This window comes from Nannospalax galili, unplaced genomic scaffold, assembly GCF_000622305.1.
Source record: "Nannospalax galili isolate Female #2095 unplaced genomic scaffold, S.galili_v1.0 scaffold664, whole genome shotgun sequence".
NCBI classification, from domain to species: Eukaryota; Metazoa; Chordata; class Mammalia; order Rodentia; family Spalacidae; genus Nannospalax; species Nannospalax galili.
The window spans coordinates 4130336-4145598 of record NW_008354274.1 but is presented as its reverse complement, the minus strand read 5'-3'; positions in this window follow the sequence as shown (position 1 = coordinate 4145598).

The following is a 15263-nucleotide window of genomic DNA, read 5'->3' as shown; positions in this document are numbered from 1 at the left end:
GACAGTTTAGAAAAAAAGACACCAAAGAAAAGTAGCCAGTTTCTTGGCTAAAAGTCAAAATGTCCTTGAGCCTGTTAGCAACATACTCTGTTCCAAAGGCTAAAAATGTCAAAAGTATTTGGGAGCTTGTATCTAATCCTTAAACGATTTTAGGGTTACCTCTTCAGAAGAGGGAATGTTGGAGGGGAGGGAGTGGGCATGGATTTGATCAAAACATCTTATATGCATGCATGAAATTCTCAATAATGTTTTTGTAAAAGTTAAAAAAAAGCTAGGAGTGGTATCCTACACTTGCAATCCCACCATTGAGAAGGTAGAGACGGGTGGATCCCTGGGGCTTCCTAGCCAGCCAGTCTAGCCAAATCAGTGAGCCTCAGTTCCAATGAGAAACCCTGCCTCAAAAACAAGATCAGGTCTGTGAGATGGCTCAATGAGGTAAAAAGCTCACAACTTGAGTTGATTCCTGGAACCCACATAAAGGTGGAAGGAGAGACTCAACTCTACAGAGTTGTCTTCTGATCTTCACACATGACACATGGGCCCACATATATATCAAACACACACAGACAGACAGACAGACACACAAACATACATACACACATACATGCACTCTAGAAAAGGTGCATGGATCCTGAGGAACAACACCCGAGGTTGATCTCTGGCCTCCTTGTACACACACACACACACACACACACACACACACACACACCTGCACACACACGATCATGTACACACATACAGATATACACACACTTTAAAACATGACTGGAAAGGGGTTAATGTATACAGTTAGAAGCAGGGTATCCAGGCCACACTATGAAGCCTCCCCCTGTGGCTCTGGATCCCAGGGCTGGGCTGCCCTGAGCTCTGGATGATCTGATTGGTCCTTGGGGCTTGTGGTGGGCGACTCCACAGTCCCCAAAGAGGTGGGTGTCAGGTCTTTGCCTTTCCATGGGTTCAGAAAAGAATGTTGTCTGCCAGCCAGTGCTTCGGGGAGAATGAGGCCCAGCTGGTGATGAGGGAGGATGGGAAGAAAAGAAGGACAGAGGGGAAGGGAGAGCAGGGAGGGAGGGAATGATGGAAGGAGGGAAGGAAGGAGGGAGAGGGAAGGTGGGAGGGAAGGGAAGGGAGGGGAGGATGGAATGATGGAAGGAGGAAAGGAAGCAAGGGTGAAGGGAGAGAGGGAAGGAAGGCGAAGGGAGAGAGGGATGGAAGGAGGGAGGGAGGGAGAGAGAGAGCGAGAGAGAGAGAGAGAGAGAGAGAGAGAGAGAGAGAGAGAGTGTTCTCAGTGCTCACGAACATGGCCGTCCTCCAAGGCAGGTGCCTGTGTGGGGACAAGCCTGGGGTCCCCAGCATATACACAGTAAGGGCTGTGCCGGGCCCAGCTGGCCAAGGAAACAGGGAGGTGGGCGGAATGGGCAGCTGAGGCCAAGGCTCTGTGGGGGGTGGAGGGGGAGGGCAAGGGAACAGCAGTGACAACCTGGTGTCAGACCTGGCCCCACAGCTCTCCCCCCATTGGATTCTCTAGCGTCCTCATGCCAATTAAAGATGAGCTGGGAGCAGCACTTGTTAGCTTTTGAATTGTCAGGGAGCCAATTAGAGGTGCCTTAGATCCACTTGACTGGATCTGCTAAGCGTCTGCCTTGGAGAGCCTGAGGCGGGGTGGCCCTGCCAGGCGAGGGGCTGCATTAAACTGGCACTGGAGGGTGAACTCAGGCACTAATGTGCAAAGATCTGTCTCTTGGCTACTCAAGTACGGTCTTAAGTGTAAGGTGCCCTCCTTTCACAGGGTGACAGGCCATGCCAGGGAGAAATTCCTGGGAGGCAGTTTCAAGTGACACCTGTCAGATATGGCCATTTGGAGAAACAGGTCTGGGGGACGGGGGTGCTTTCTGTCACAGCCCCAGGGCTGGAAGAGACCTTAGAGGTCATCTCTACTTAACTCATCTAAGTTATATATTTATTTGTTTGTTGATTTATTTATTTTTATTTTATGTGTATGAGTGTTTGCCTGAATGTATGTAAGTGCACCTATGTAGTGAAATGCCTGCTGAGGTCAGAAGAGGGTGTTTGATTCCCTGGAACTGGAGTTATGGATGGTTGTTCGATGCCCTGTGAGTGCTGGGAACTGAACCTGGGTCCTCTGCAAGAGCAGCCAGTACTCTTAACCACTAAGGCATCTCTCCAGCTCTGTGTTTGTTTTGTTTTTGAGACATGGTCTCAGTCTGTAGCTCAGGTTGTCCTGTCACTCAAACTGTAGCCAAGTATAGACTTGAATTTACTCCATTATAGCCTAAGTTGGTCTTGAAATCACAGAAATCCTCCTGCCTCAGCTTGCCAGATGCAGGAGTAAGCCACCATACTTAGCCCCCAAGTGACCCTTTACCTGCTTTTTAGATGTCAAAAGGCATGCATTCCTTCTTCCAGGGCCTGTTAGAGTTTATTACTAGAAATAAACAGACCTGGCAAGGGGTTTCTGGGAAGACAGTACTCTGGGGATTTGTATATTCAAGGGGGCTAGGACAATAGACCGTGGTACCACCAGTCCCTAGCAGAATGGGTCCCACAAAGAGTAGCCCCTCCTCCTGGAGTAGGTAGGCTACAGGGACTGTGGCCCCGAGAGAGTTCTGGAGGCTCTGCTGGTCTTTCTCCTGCCTCTGTGTGTGCTGTGATTGGCAGATGGCCAGGCACTCACCTAAGTGACAGATGGCAGATTCCTGAGCCAGGGAATGTGATCCCGGGTGTGAGGGTATGTGCTCCACTCCAAGGAGGCAGAGACAGGAGGATCTCCAGTTTGAGGCCAGCCTGAGCTACAGTGAGAGCTTGTCTTTAAAAACAAAACAGGGCTGGGGAGATGGCTTAGTGGTTAAGAGCACTGGCTACCCTTCCAGAGGCTCTGGGGTCAGTTCCCAGCACCCACATGGCAGCTAACAGGGGACTCCAATGCCCTCTTCTGGTCTCTGTGGGCACTGTATGTCATAGGTGCATTTAAAAAATTATTTATTATTTTTATTTTATGTGTATGCATGTATTGCCTGCATGTAGGTAAGTGCACCTGTGTTGTGCAATGCCTGCACTGGTCAGAAGAGGCTGTCAGATCTCCTGGGACTGGAGTTATGGAAAGTTGTTAGCTGCCATGTGGGTGCTGGGATTCGAACCCAGGTCTTCTGCAAGAACAACTAGTGTTCTTAACTACTGAGCCATCTACATGGGTGCATTTACATGCTAAAAATAAATAAATTCAAAAAATGAAAACGAAATAACCCTGAGGGCTGGGGAGAGGGCTCAGTCCATAAAGTGTTTACAATGCAAGCCTGAGGACTGAGTTTCACCCACAGAACGCCCATAAAAGGTAGGATATGGTGGCACGTGCTTGTAATCCGGTGCTGGGGGTCCCTGCAGCTCACTGGCTGGCCAGATACTCTGGCAAAATCAGTAAACTCCAGACCAGGGAGATCCTGTCTCAAAAGAAATGGTAGATGGTATGTAAGGAATGACACTCAAGGTTAACTTCTGGTGCTCGTGTGTTCATGCACACACACACACACACACACACACACACACACAAAACTGGGATGTAGCTCAGTAGAGTACTTGCCTATAATTCACAAAACCCTGGATTCCATCCCCAGCACTGTAGAAACTGTGAGTAATGGCTCACACCTGTAGGCCTAGCACTCTGGAGGTAGAAGCAGTAGGCTCAGGAGCTCAAGGTCATCCATGGTTACATATTGAGTTTGATGCCAGCCTGGGCTACATGAAACCCTGTCTAGGAAAGAGAAAACAAGAAACTTTGTGGTGGTGTTTAGTCATCATTTTATTCAGTGTTCACCAAGCCAGGCATTGCTTCACACCCAGCCAAGAGACAGACCATAATCCAGGAAGTCAGAAATAAAGGATTAAATAGTACTAGCCTCTCATCACAATAACTGCCATCTTTGCAAGACCAGCTGTCCCCTTGCAGAGCTCACCCCCGCTGGACTTGTCGACTGTTGACACCTTATAGAAGGTGGGGGGCAGGGAAGATCTTGGGGCTCTCACCAGAGCATCCAGCTACTCCTCCCAGTCAGTAGGATGCAATTCTTCCCTAACTGCACATGACCTTGGGTGTCAGGGAGGAGCTACAGCATATAGGCTGGGAAAGATTAACAGAGGGGGCTCCATCTGCTTGGCTATGGGGGTCCATCATGCATGCTGGGTGCAGACCTTCCAATGCAGCTACTTTGGGGGTTCCCATGCTCCTGTCAATAACCCCTCACCCATGCTCTGTAAGTAAGCCTAATAAATGCATTGGTTTCCCAGGGAGAACTTTGATAGAATCAAACTTTGCTTTATCATTATGACCTTATGAGGACAAACTGGAAATTGCATATCACACCCCCCAGCACACACCCTGGAGAAAATTCTCAAAACCAAAGGGAATTCTGAATGTATCTGGGGACTCCAAAACAAGGTCATACTGTGTCCTGAGAGTGGTAGAGGATTAGCCTTATCCATCTTGGGGTCACTGTGACAAGAAAAATGCAAATTGGGAAATTTATTCACATGGTCTGATTTCTCATAGATATACAGGTTAGATGTTCACAGTCGCAGCACCAGTGGACTTAGTGTCTGGTGAGAATGTCCTGGTTCATAAATGGTGCCCTCTCTTAGGGTCCTCCCATGATAGAAAGGGGCAGAGTTTCTCTGGGGATATATATGTGCATGTGTGTGTGTGTCTATGTGGAAGCCAGAGGTTGAGGTCAGATGTGTTCCTCTATTATTCTCTACCTTATTTTTAAAAAATATTTTATATTATGTGTGTATGTGTGTAGCTCTGTGTGAGTGCAGTGTCCACAGTGACCAGAAGAGGGGATCAGATACCTTGGAGCTGGAGTTATAGGTGGTTGTGAGCTGCCTAAAGTGCTGGGAACCAAACTCTAGCCCTCTGCAAGAGCAGTAAGCCCTCTTAACCGCTAAGCCTTCTCTCCAGCCCCCTTTCCATGTTATTTTTTGAGACAGGGTCTCTCACTGAACTTGTTGCTCACAGATCACTGAGGTAGACTGACTGGCACGGATCCTCCTATCTCCACCTCCTTGGTGCTGGAATTACAAGCATGCAATACCGTGCCCAGCTTCTTATGTGGATTGAGGGGATTTGAATTCAGATCCTTATGCTTACAAGTCAAGCACTTTACTGACTAGGTCATCCCCTCTGGAGACTCATTTTAAAGACCCTAACCCCTCAAGAAGATGTCCCTCCCCAAAATCCACTTCCTGAGACCATCATTTGGGGTGAGATTCTAAGGAGACAGAAAGAAACATTCATTCCACATGGAAGATGTGGTTCACGGAATTGTGACCCCCTTGCTAGGGAAGCCTGACACCCACAGATGGGGCAGGGATGGAGGGACGCCCTGTGCAAGAAAGAGGCAGGGGAATGTGGGTAGGCTCACACGGGCTAGGGAGTGAAACCACTTTAGAGCCATTTGGAACATCTCAAACACATTGATAAGCAAATACACTGATGCAACAGGTCTAGGTTTCTGTAGTCTAGATTGAAGTAACATCTCTCTCAAGTCTATCAGACCCACGGCATTCGAATATATTTATAATACGTAATACACTCAAGCAACCCACAGAATGAGAGATGGTGAACTTTATACAACTGATATCTGGCTGGCCATGACATTGTGCAGCTTGTCTTCCTGGCTCTACAATCACCCCTCAAGGTTTATCCCCATCAGTGAATGTGGGCATGGTCCACATGCTTCTTCTCCTGTGAGCTGTGGTCCAGCATCTCAGAACATTCATATACAACAGATTCATCTCCATCTTTGAAATCTACACAGTGTTGGTCCTAATAGCTTTGTCAACTTGAGACAGCCTGAAGTCACCTAGAAAGAGTCTTAACTGAAGGATCACCCAGATCATATTGGCCTGTAGGCATGCCTATGGGGCGCTGTCTTGATTTAATTGATGTGGGATGGCTCAGCACACTGTGGGTGGCACCATCCCTAGGCAGATGGTCCTGGGCTGAATAAGAAAGCTGGCTGAGCATTGAGTCTGCAAGCGAGCCAGTGAGCAGGGTTCCTCCACGGTGTCTGCTTCAAGTTCTGTGCTGACTTTCCTCAATGTTGAGCCATGAACTATGTGCTAAAATAAACTCTTTCCTCTCCTAAGCTGCTTTTGTTTGGAGACAGGGTCTCCCTGTAGCCTCAGCTGGCCTGGAACTCTCTATGTAGACCAGGCTGACCTCGAACTCACAGAGATCTGCCTGCCTTTGCCTCCCAAGTGCTGGGATTAAAGGTGTGTGCCATCAAGCCTGGCCAGAGTGGTTTTTAAATATATATTTTATATATTATTTCCATTTTATGTGTATGAGTGTATTGCCTGCATGTATGTAAGTGCACTCACGTTGCACTAGTGCCCTCGGAGGACAGAAGAGGGCATCAGATTCTCCTGGAACTGGAGTTACAGACAGTTGTTAGCTACCATGTGGGTTCTGGGAATCCAACCTGGGTCCTCTGCAAGTGCAGCCAGTGCCTTTAACCACTGAGCCATCTCTCCAGCCCCTGGTCAGAATGTTTTATCACAGCAACAGAGATGAAACTAGCATAGTTTTAGGTTTCAACCATTGTCAATGTGGCTGCAAGAAGGCAACTCTTTCATGCACTGTCCTGACACCTCAAGTGAGGTCTTTCTTAAGTAACAGTTGGCTGGAAGCAGGTGGTTTGAATGAGAATGTGCCCCATAGGCTCCAACTATTTGGAGATTTTGTCCCCATTTGGTGGTGCTGTTTGGGGAGGTCTTAGAAGGTTTGGCTATGCTGGAGGAAGCATGTCACTGGGGGTGGGCTTAGAGAGTTCTTAAACCTTGCTGGATCTTGAGTCACTCTCTTACTTGCTGTGTGTGCTTGAAGATGTGAGAGCTTAGCTTCTGCTCCTCCTCCAGCCACCTCTGGCGCCATGCCTCCCTGCCATGATGGACTCTTACCCCTTGGAACCATAAGCTAAATAAACTCTTCCTTCTTATAACTGGCTTTGGTCAATGTTTCTATCACAGCAACAGAAAAGTGACTAACACAGTAATTGGTATCAGGAGTGGGTTGGCTGTGAGGAACCTGACCATGTGGGGTTTTTGAAGAATGTGGAAGACTTTGGAAGGTTGGACTAGAAGAGCAATTGAATGCTGTAAGCAAAGCTTAATGGGCTGTTCTAGTTGGAGCCTGGAAGAAAGTAGTGCTGAGAACAATGTAGTTCCAGAGGGAAATAAGGGCGTAAACAGCAACTGGGATATTTTAGCAGAGTCTGGCTGCTACCCACAACCTAAGAGCTTACCTGAGGCTGAGTTGAAAAGCAATGGACTAATTTCTCTGGTGGAAGAAATTTCAAGACAGCTCAACATAGAAATGGTGGCATGGCTGTTAGTGGTGAATATTATGCAGATCCACAGTGAAAAAGAGCAAAGACTGTACAGTTTGGATTGAAGAAGGGCACTAGAAAGACAAATGTTGGAGCCTCCACTTGTGCTGCAGAGAATCCCTTTGATAAAAAGATTAAAGTGATTAAGGAGAGGCCTAGAGATTTGCACTTAAAGAATGGAGAGTGCCTCCAGGGCAAGACCACACCCAGCTAAGCCTCCAAATTGTGAAAGGAAAATGCTGCAGGGCCACTGAAGAGAAAAGCTTCTAAATGGATAAAGCAGGCTGGGGTCCACCCCAAACTTGCAGTCAGACTTGGCAGTGTTGTTCACCTGGTGCTGGCTTTAGAGGCATGAAAGATGCAAGAGTGAAGGGGCATTGGTTCTTCCTCCAAGGTTTCAGAGAGTGGCAAACGCCAGGCAGCGTGCCCAGGGGGCCCCTGCATAGAGAAGGCCCTGAAAGACCGTTGCATGAAGCTGTGAAGGTGAAGCCTGGTTGGCAGTGGAGACCCCAAGAAGACATTCATGATGCCAGAGCTGTGAGGCATCTGCCAAGACCTGCACACAGTGAGTGGGACCAGCTCAAGAGAGAGATGTATGTTTCACACAGCAAAGCTGGAGAGGCCGAGCCATCTAGCCCTTTGGAAGTAAAGCCCCAGTTACTGGATTTGGTGTTTCTTCTGCTGGTTTTTGGTCTTGTTTTGTCCTGGTATTTCCTCACTATGCCTCCCTCCCTTTTGGAATGGGAATGTGTATTTGGTTCCACTGTATGCTGGGAATAAGTAATTTGTCTTTTTGATTTTACAGGGGCTTATAGTTAAGAGATTGCCCTGAGTCTCAGAAGAGACTTTAGACTGTGGATTTCTAAGTAGTTTTGAGACTAGTAAAGACTACGGGGACTTTTAAGGATAGATGAAGTGCATTTTGCATTTTATATGATCACGAGCCTATGGCGGCCAGGGAGTGGAATGTAGTGGTTTGAACGAGAATGTCCCCCATAGGCTCCATCTGTTTGGAAATTTTGTCCTTGGTGGCGCTGTTTTGGGAGGTCTTAGAAGGTGTGGCCATGCTGGAGGAAGTACATCACGGGGGTGGACTTAGAGAGTTCTTAAGCCTTGCCAGATCAAGTCCCTCTCTTGCTTCCTGTGGCTGTTTGAAGATGCGAGAGCTTAGCTTCCACTCCTCCTCCAGCCACCTTTACTGCCATGCCTCCCTGCCATGATGGACTCTTGCCCTGTTACAATCGTAAGCTAAATAAACTCTTCCTTCTATAAATTGCTTTGGTCAATGTTCCTATCACAGCAACAGAAAAGTAACTAAGACACATCCCTTATCCATGGTGTTGCGTTCTGAACTGTAGGTCACCTGTGGTCAACCTCAGGTTTCAGGAAGAGTGAGTGCAGTGAAATGAAATATTGTGCATGGAGGTGGCAAGTCATATAACTTTCATTATACCATATGGCCAAATTGTTGTTTTGTTATTACTTTTCATCAATAATCTCTTATGGTGTCTGTGTCGGCATATCTGTGGTGCCAGGGATGCAATTTAGGGCCTCTCAAACCGTATGCAAGCACTGTACTCCTGAGCCACGCCCCCAGTCTCTCACTGGTGGATTTTAGGCAAATGCTCTACCCCAAGACACATCCCCAGCCCCTCACTGGGGGATTCTAGGCAGGTGCTCTACCACTGAGCCACACCCCAGCCCCTCACTGGGGGATTCTAGCAAGTGCTTTACCACTGAGCCACTCTGCAGGACCACATTGGGGAATTCTAAGCAGGCACTGTATAGATAAACCAACTGTCTATAAACAAACCTCAAGGGTATTTGTGTTTAGAAAACCCCTACAGGTTTTGGTGTGGCCCAGGTTTCATATATCTGGTTCTAGTTTGTTTTTCCATTGCTGTGACAAAACACTCTGACCACTACCAACTTGGAGAAGAAAGGGCTTATTTGTCTTACATCTCCCAGGTCACAGTTCATCACTGAGGGAGCCCAAGGTAGGAACTCAGGGCAGGAACCTGGAGGCAGGAGTTGAAGCACAGGCCATGGAGGAACTCTGCTTACTGGCTTGCTCTCCTGGCCCCTTATCAACCTGCTTTCTTATACAACACAGGCCCACCTGCCCAGGGGTGGCACCACCCACAGTGGGCTGGGCCCTCCCACATCACTCAATAATCAAGAAGATGCCCCTCAAACATGTCCACAGGCCAATCTAATGAAGGCAATTCCCCAACTGAGGCTTCCCCAACCCAGGTGTGTCAAGTTGACACTAAGGCTATCCAGCACAATCTGCCTGAAACATGAAAGGGGGTCTTTAAAGTGCCCTTGTACACCAGGCAGAATTCTTGTGCTCCCCATAAGACAGACCAGAAGTAGGTCTCCACCCAATTGTACCAATTTGCACTCTCACGAGGAGCGCTCCTGTGGCTCTCAGCTCCCTCTATGCTCTGCTCAGCCGGGTGACTGGCGAGTGCTCACTCTGCTCAGCCGGGTGACTGGCGAGTGCTCACTCTGCTCAGCCGGGTGACTGGCGAGTGCTCACTCTGTTCAGCCGGGTGACTGGCGTGTGCTCACTCTGTTCAGCCGGGTGACTGGCGTGTGCTCACTTGGCAGTTTGGAATCCAAGACTTGGATTCATGTCTCTCTGGTTATCACTGCTGTCCAGTGCCCCTTGGTCATAGCCTCACACCCTGTACCCTCTTCCAGGACTTCCACTTGGCCTCCCACATCCACTGCCAGCCCTCTGTTAAGCTGCTCATCCTTTGATTGATTTGTGTGTGTCCTCTGCAGATCTAGAACATTCGTCCTTGTGTGGTTTTGTGTGCTGTAAACATCCTGCCAGTCAGCAGCTGTGCCTGTCTTACAGTTTTGTTGATGGTGTAGTTTGTCTTACAGAAAATTTTAATTTTGCTCTGCTTGGCCCTCTCTGTCTTTTCTTTCATGATTTGTGTGTTGGATGCTTGTGGAGGAAGGCTTCTGTTGCTGGGGGATGGAGAAAAGTTTACTTTGCTGAAGCTGCCAGTCATTGGGTGTATTGTAACACCAAGGCAGGCTCATTAGGGATTCTCTTGGTGTTTGTGGGTGCGTGTGCAAGTGTGTGCACATGTATGTGGAGACCAGGGGACGGCTTTGGGTGCTGCTCATCACTCTTCAGATTCAGATTGGGTTTTTTTTTTGAAATCAAAGTGAGCATGAAACATTGACGTCCCTCTGCTTGTTTTAGTTAGTGCAACCAGCTGCTGCCTCTTCCTCCCTCTGCCATTTCCCACCAGACCACAGACAGAGCACAGTCCAGTGAACTCTTTTTTGAGGAGGGGCGGTGTTGAGACATGGTCTCCCTGTAGCCCCAGCTATCCTGGAACTCACTATGTAGACCAGGCTGGCCTTGAACTCACAGAGATCCGCCTGCCTCTGCCTCCCAAGTGCTGGGATTAAAGGCATGCGCCAGATTGCTTTTTAGTTGCTGTTTATTGTTGTTGTTGTTGTTGTTGTTGTGTGTTGTACATGTGTGAACGTGTGTGGCGGTCAGAGGACAACTTTGTGGAGTTGGTTCTCTTCTTCTGCCACGTTGGTTCTGGGTATTGAACTCAGGTCATCAGGCTTATGTGGTGAGTGCTTGAACCCATTGAGCCATCTCACTGGCCCTCTAGCTTGTTTTTATTTTTATCTTTATTTTGTGTTTTGCCTGTATGTATGTAAATGTACCACATGCATGCAATGCCTGAAGAGACCAGAAGAGGGTGTCTTATCCCCTGGGACTGGAGTTACAAATGATTGTTAGCTGCCATGTGGATGCTGGGAACCAAACCCCAGTCTTTTGCAAGAGCAGCCAGTGCTCTTAACCGCTGAGCCACCTCTCCAGCCCCCATACCTAGCTTTTTATGTGGGTTCTGGGGATCCAGTTTGGCTCACTTTACAGACTAAGCCATCTCCCCAGACTTATTTTAGAGTTTTCTGCTTGGTTGTCTTCTAGTACAATCTGTCTTTCCCCCTCTGGTCACCATGGCCACCTCATTGGCTTGGTTTCTGGAAGGTGATTTTCACAATGTTTCCACACAGTACAGGGGCGATTTGAGATTCAGGGAGGTCAGGGAGGAATTTGGGAATTGCAGAGGTGGATAGAGATGAGGAGAACATGGAGGGAGAAGGGAGGCTATATGTTAGTGATGGCTGTGGAGAAGAGGTGGCTAGTGGGAGGTTCCTGGGTCAAGGTGCAGAGAAAGGAACACTATTAGTTACTTTTGTCATTTCTGTGAAGCAACTTAAGGGAGGAAGGATTCGTTTTGGTTGTTTGAGGGGAGATGGTCCATCATGGCGTGGTGGCAGGAGGAGCGTCCTGTTCTCACCTTGGTAGATGAGGAAGCAGAGGGAACCTGGGATGGAATTAGAGTCAACCTGTAAACCCTCAAGGCCCTCCCTCCAGTGACACACTTCCTCTTTTGAAGTCCCACTTCCTTAAAGTTCCACACTCTCCCAGACACCATCACCAGCTGGGGGTCAAGTGTTCAAACACATAAGCCTTGCTCCACAAGGGCAGCCAGTGCTCTTAACTGCTGAGCCAACTCTCCAGGTCTCTTCCAGATATTTTGTCACTGTGATGAGAAAAGTAATAGGTACTGCCTCTAAACTTTCCCATGAGCTTATCATAGGCACAAAGGTCTGTGGGAGGGCTGGTTCTCCTGAGGGCACAGTACAGTGGCCTCCATCAAGGCTGGGGACTGCAAAGTACCCATGATGCTCTTGTCTCTCTGCTCCTCATTCAGCCACAGAACTTGGGGTCCTCACTCCACAGGTACACAGGGTCCAGGGAGGGCAGCACAGCTAGGAATTCAAAGCTCAGGTCCTGGGGAAGGGGCGGGGGTGCGACTAAGGTGTCAAGGAGGAAATAGGGGAAGTCCCTAGAACACTACTGGGCAGGAATCCAGCCAGGGCTGAATATTAAGACTGTTGTGGAAAATGCCACATACAGGGAGGCTTAAATAACAGATATTTATTCTTACATTTTGGAGATCAGAAGTCTGAGATCAAACTATGGGCAAAGTGAGGTCCGCTTTAAACCACCCTTCTGGGCTTGTGTGTGTGTGTGTGTGTGTATGTTGCATGCATGTGTAGAGACCAGAGGTCAACATCCGATGTCTCCCTCTATCGCTTTCCACCTTATTTATTTAGTTTTGAGTTTTTGAGACAGGGTCTCCCTGTGGCCCCAACTGGCCTGGAACTTGCTATGTAAACAAGGCTGGCCTTGATCTCACAGAGATCTGCCTGCCTCTGCCTTCTGAGTGCTGGGATCAAAGGTGTGTGCCACCATACCACACCCAGCTCCACCTTGTTTATTTGAGACAGGGTCTCTCACTGAACCTGGAGCTTACCAGTTTGGCTATACTGGCTTAGCCAGAGAGCGTCCAGAGTTCTTCCTGCTTCTGCCTCTCCAGTGCTGGGTTTACAGATGCCTGTTGCCATGCCCAACTTTTATGTGGGTACTGGGAATCCAAATTCGGGTCTTCATGGTTACACTGCAAACACTTTACTGACTGAGTAACCCCCCCCCCATCCTGAGCTTCTAGATTCATCTCTATCTTACAGAATCATCATTTTATGATTAGGTCCTGATCTGTCTTTTTTGGAGCAGGGTCCCACCATGTAGCCCAGGATGGCCTTGAACTTTCAGGCCTTTTGGAGGCTTCCACAGTCTTCCATATCTGCCATGGCTGAAATGGGGTCCTGTAAAGCAGTTGGTCAAGGAGAGGGTTTGTGTTCTGGGCAGGGTGCTCTGCTTCTGGGCTGAAGCTTCGTCTGGTCCTTTTGGAGGAAGGAGCCTGGGTCTCAGAGCCAGAGTCCCTGATGTCCTTGCAAAGTGGCCTGGGCAGGAGTGACCTTCCTCTGGAAGGCTCTTATCCTAGTTACTTCCAGTTGGTGTAATAAAACATTGACCAAAAGCAACTTGAGGAAGGGTTATTTCATCTTCCCTCTCCCAGGTAACAGTCCATCACTGAGGAAAGTCACAGCAGGAACCTGGAGGCAGGAACTGAAGCAGACCATGGAGGAATGCTGTTACTGCCTTGCCCCTCTGACCTGCACTCTTATACAACACAGGACCACCTTCCTAGGGGTGGTACCACCCACAGTGGGCTGTGGCCTCTCACATCCCTTACTAATCAAGAAAATGCCTCCAGGACTGGAGAGATGGCTCAGTACTTAAGTGTCTGCTCTTGCAGAGGACCCAGGGCTCTGTTCCTAGCACCCACATGGTGACTAACAACTGTCTTTAACTCCAGTTCCAGGGAATCTGACATCTTCTTTTGGGCCTCTGAGGGCATTGCATGTACATGGTGCAATTACATAGATGCAGGTAATACACATTAAAAAATAAAAATAATAAAATAATTTTTATTTTTAAAAGTAAATGCCTCACAGACATGTCACAGGTCAATCAGTTAGAGAAAATTCCTCACTGAGGTTCCCTCTTCCTAGGTGTGTCAAGTTGTCAACTGAAGCTGTCCAGCACAGTTCTTGAGAGAGGGGAGAGAGTGAGATCGAGAGAGAGAGAGAGAGAGAGAGAGAGAGAGAGAGAGAGAGAGAGACTTTGTAGGCCAGGCTGACCTGCTACTTGTATGTAGACCATGCTGCCTTTGAACTCAACTCACAGCAAGCCTCCTGCCTTGGTCCCCTGAGTGCTGGTATTATAGACTTGACCACCAGGTCCTGCCTGATCTCTTATTCTTAAAAAAAGCCTTCTTTGTGTGTATATATGTATGTGTTTGAGTGTATGTGTGTGTTTGGCATGTGCATATGTGCGTTGGAGTGTATGTGTGCAGTGTGTGGTGTATGTGTGCATGTGTGTCTTTGTGGTGTGTGGTTGGGTATGTATCTGTGTGCGGGGGGTATGTGTATGGGGGAGTGTATGCGTGTGGTATACAGGTGTAGTGTATGTATTGGTGTGTTTGTGTGTGGTGTATGTGCACACATTCATTTGTGTGAGTGCAGCATGCAGATATGACAGTGCGTGTGAAGGCCAGTGGATACCTCAGGTGTCCTTCCTCACCTTCTGCCTTGGTGGAAGGGTCTCCTGCTTGCTGCTGTGTACATACCCCGACTAACAGGCCCACTAGCTTCCGGGGCTTCTCTTGCCTCTCATTTTGCTGTAGGAGATCACCCCACATGTGGCCACATCTGGCTTTATATAGGTTCTAAGGACCAGAACTCAGGTCCTCAGGCTTGTGCAGCAAGCACTGTACCCACTGCACCATCTCCTGGCCCCAATCTTTTTTTACAAGGACCCTAGTCAGATTGGCTTAGGGCCTCACCTCTTAAAGGCCCTGTCTCCCCAGGCAGTCACAGTCAGGTCCTGTGGCTTAGGACTTAAGCATATGAAGTTTGACCGTTAAGCCTATAACGTGGTGGGGGTGGGGGAGGCTGAGGGGACTTGGCTAGCAGATCACATGGACTGAGGAGTGAGGGATGCTGAGGTATGTGACAACATGAGGGACAAAGGACGTCATCGGTGGAGGATTTGAGGACTAGGAGTCACATTCTGCCATTGGTGGTGGGGGGGGGCAGTGGCAGCGGCATAGGGAACCAGCCCCTCAACACACACACTTGGGGGCTCAGATCCCACTGTTTAGGAAGGAGGAAAACCCAGGCCATATCCCCATCACGTGGAGGAAGACAGGTGGCCTTACAAGAAACCTAGGTCTGACTTATTCTTACACATTAGTGTGGTCAGAGCTGGCATGGCTTCCCCATATCCGGTGTCCCTTGGGAGCCTCCCCCAACTTTGGGACCACATCACCAAGAAAGACCAGTCCCCATCCATGCCATAAAGGTACTCTACATCACAGCTGGTAGAGCCTCTTACCTGGG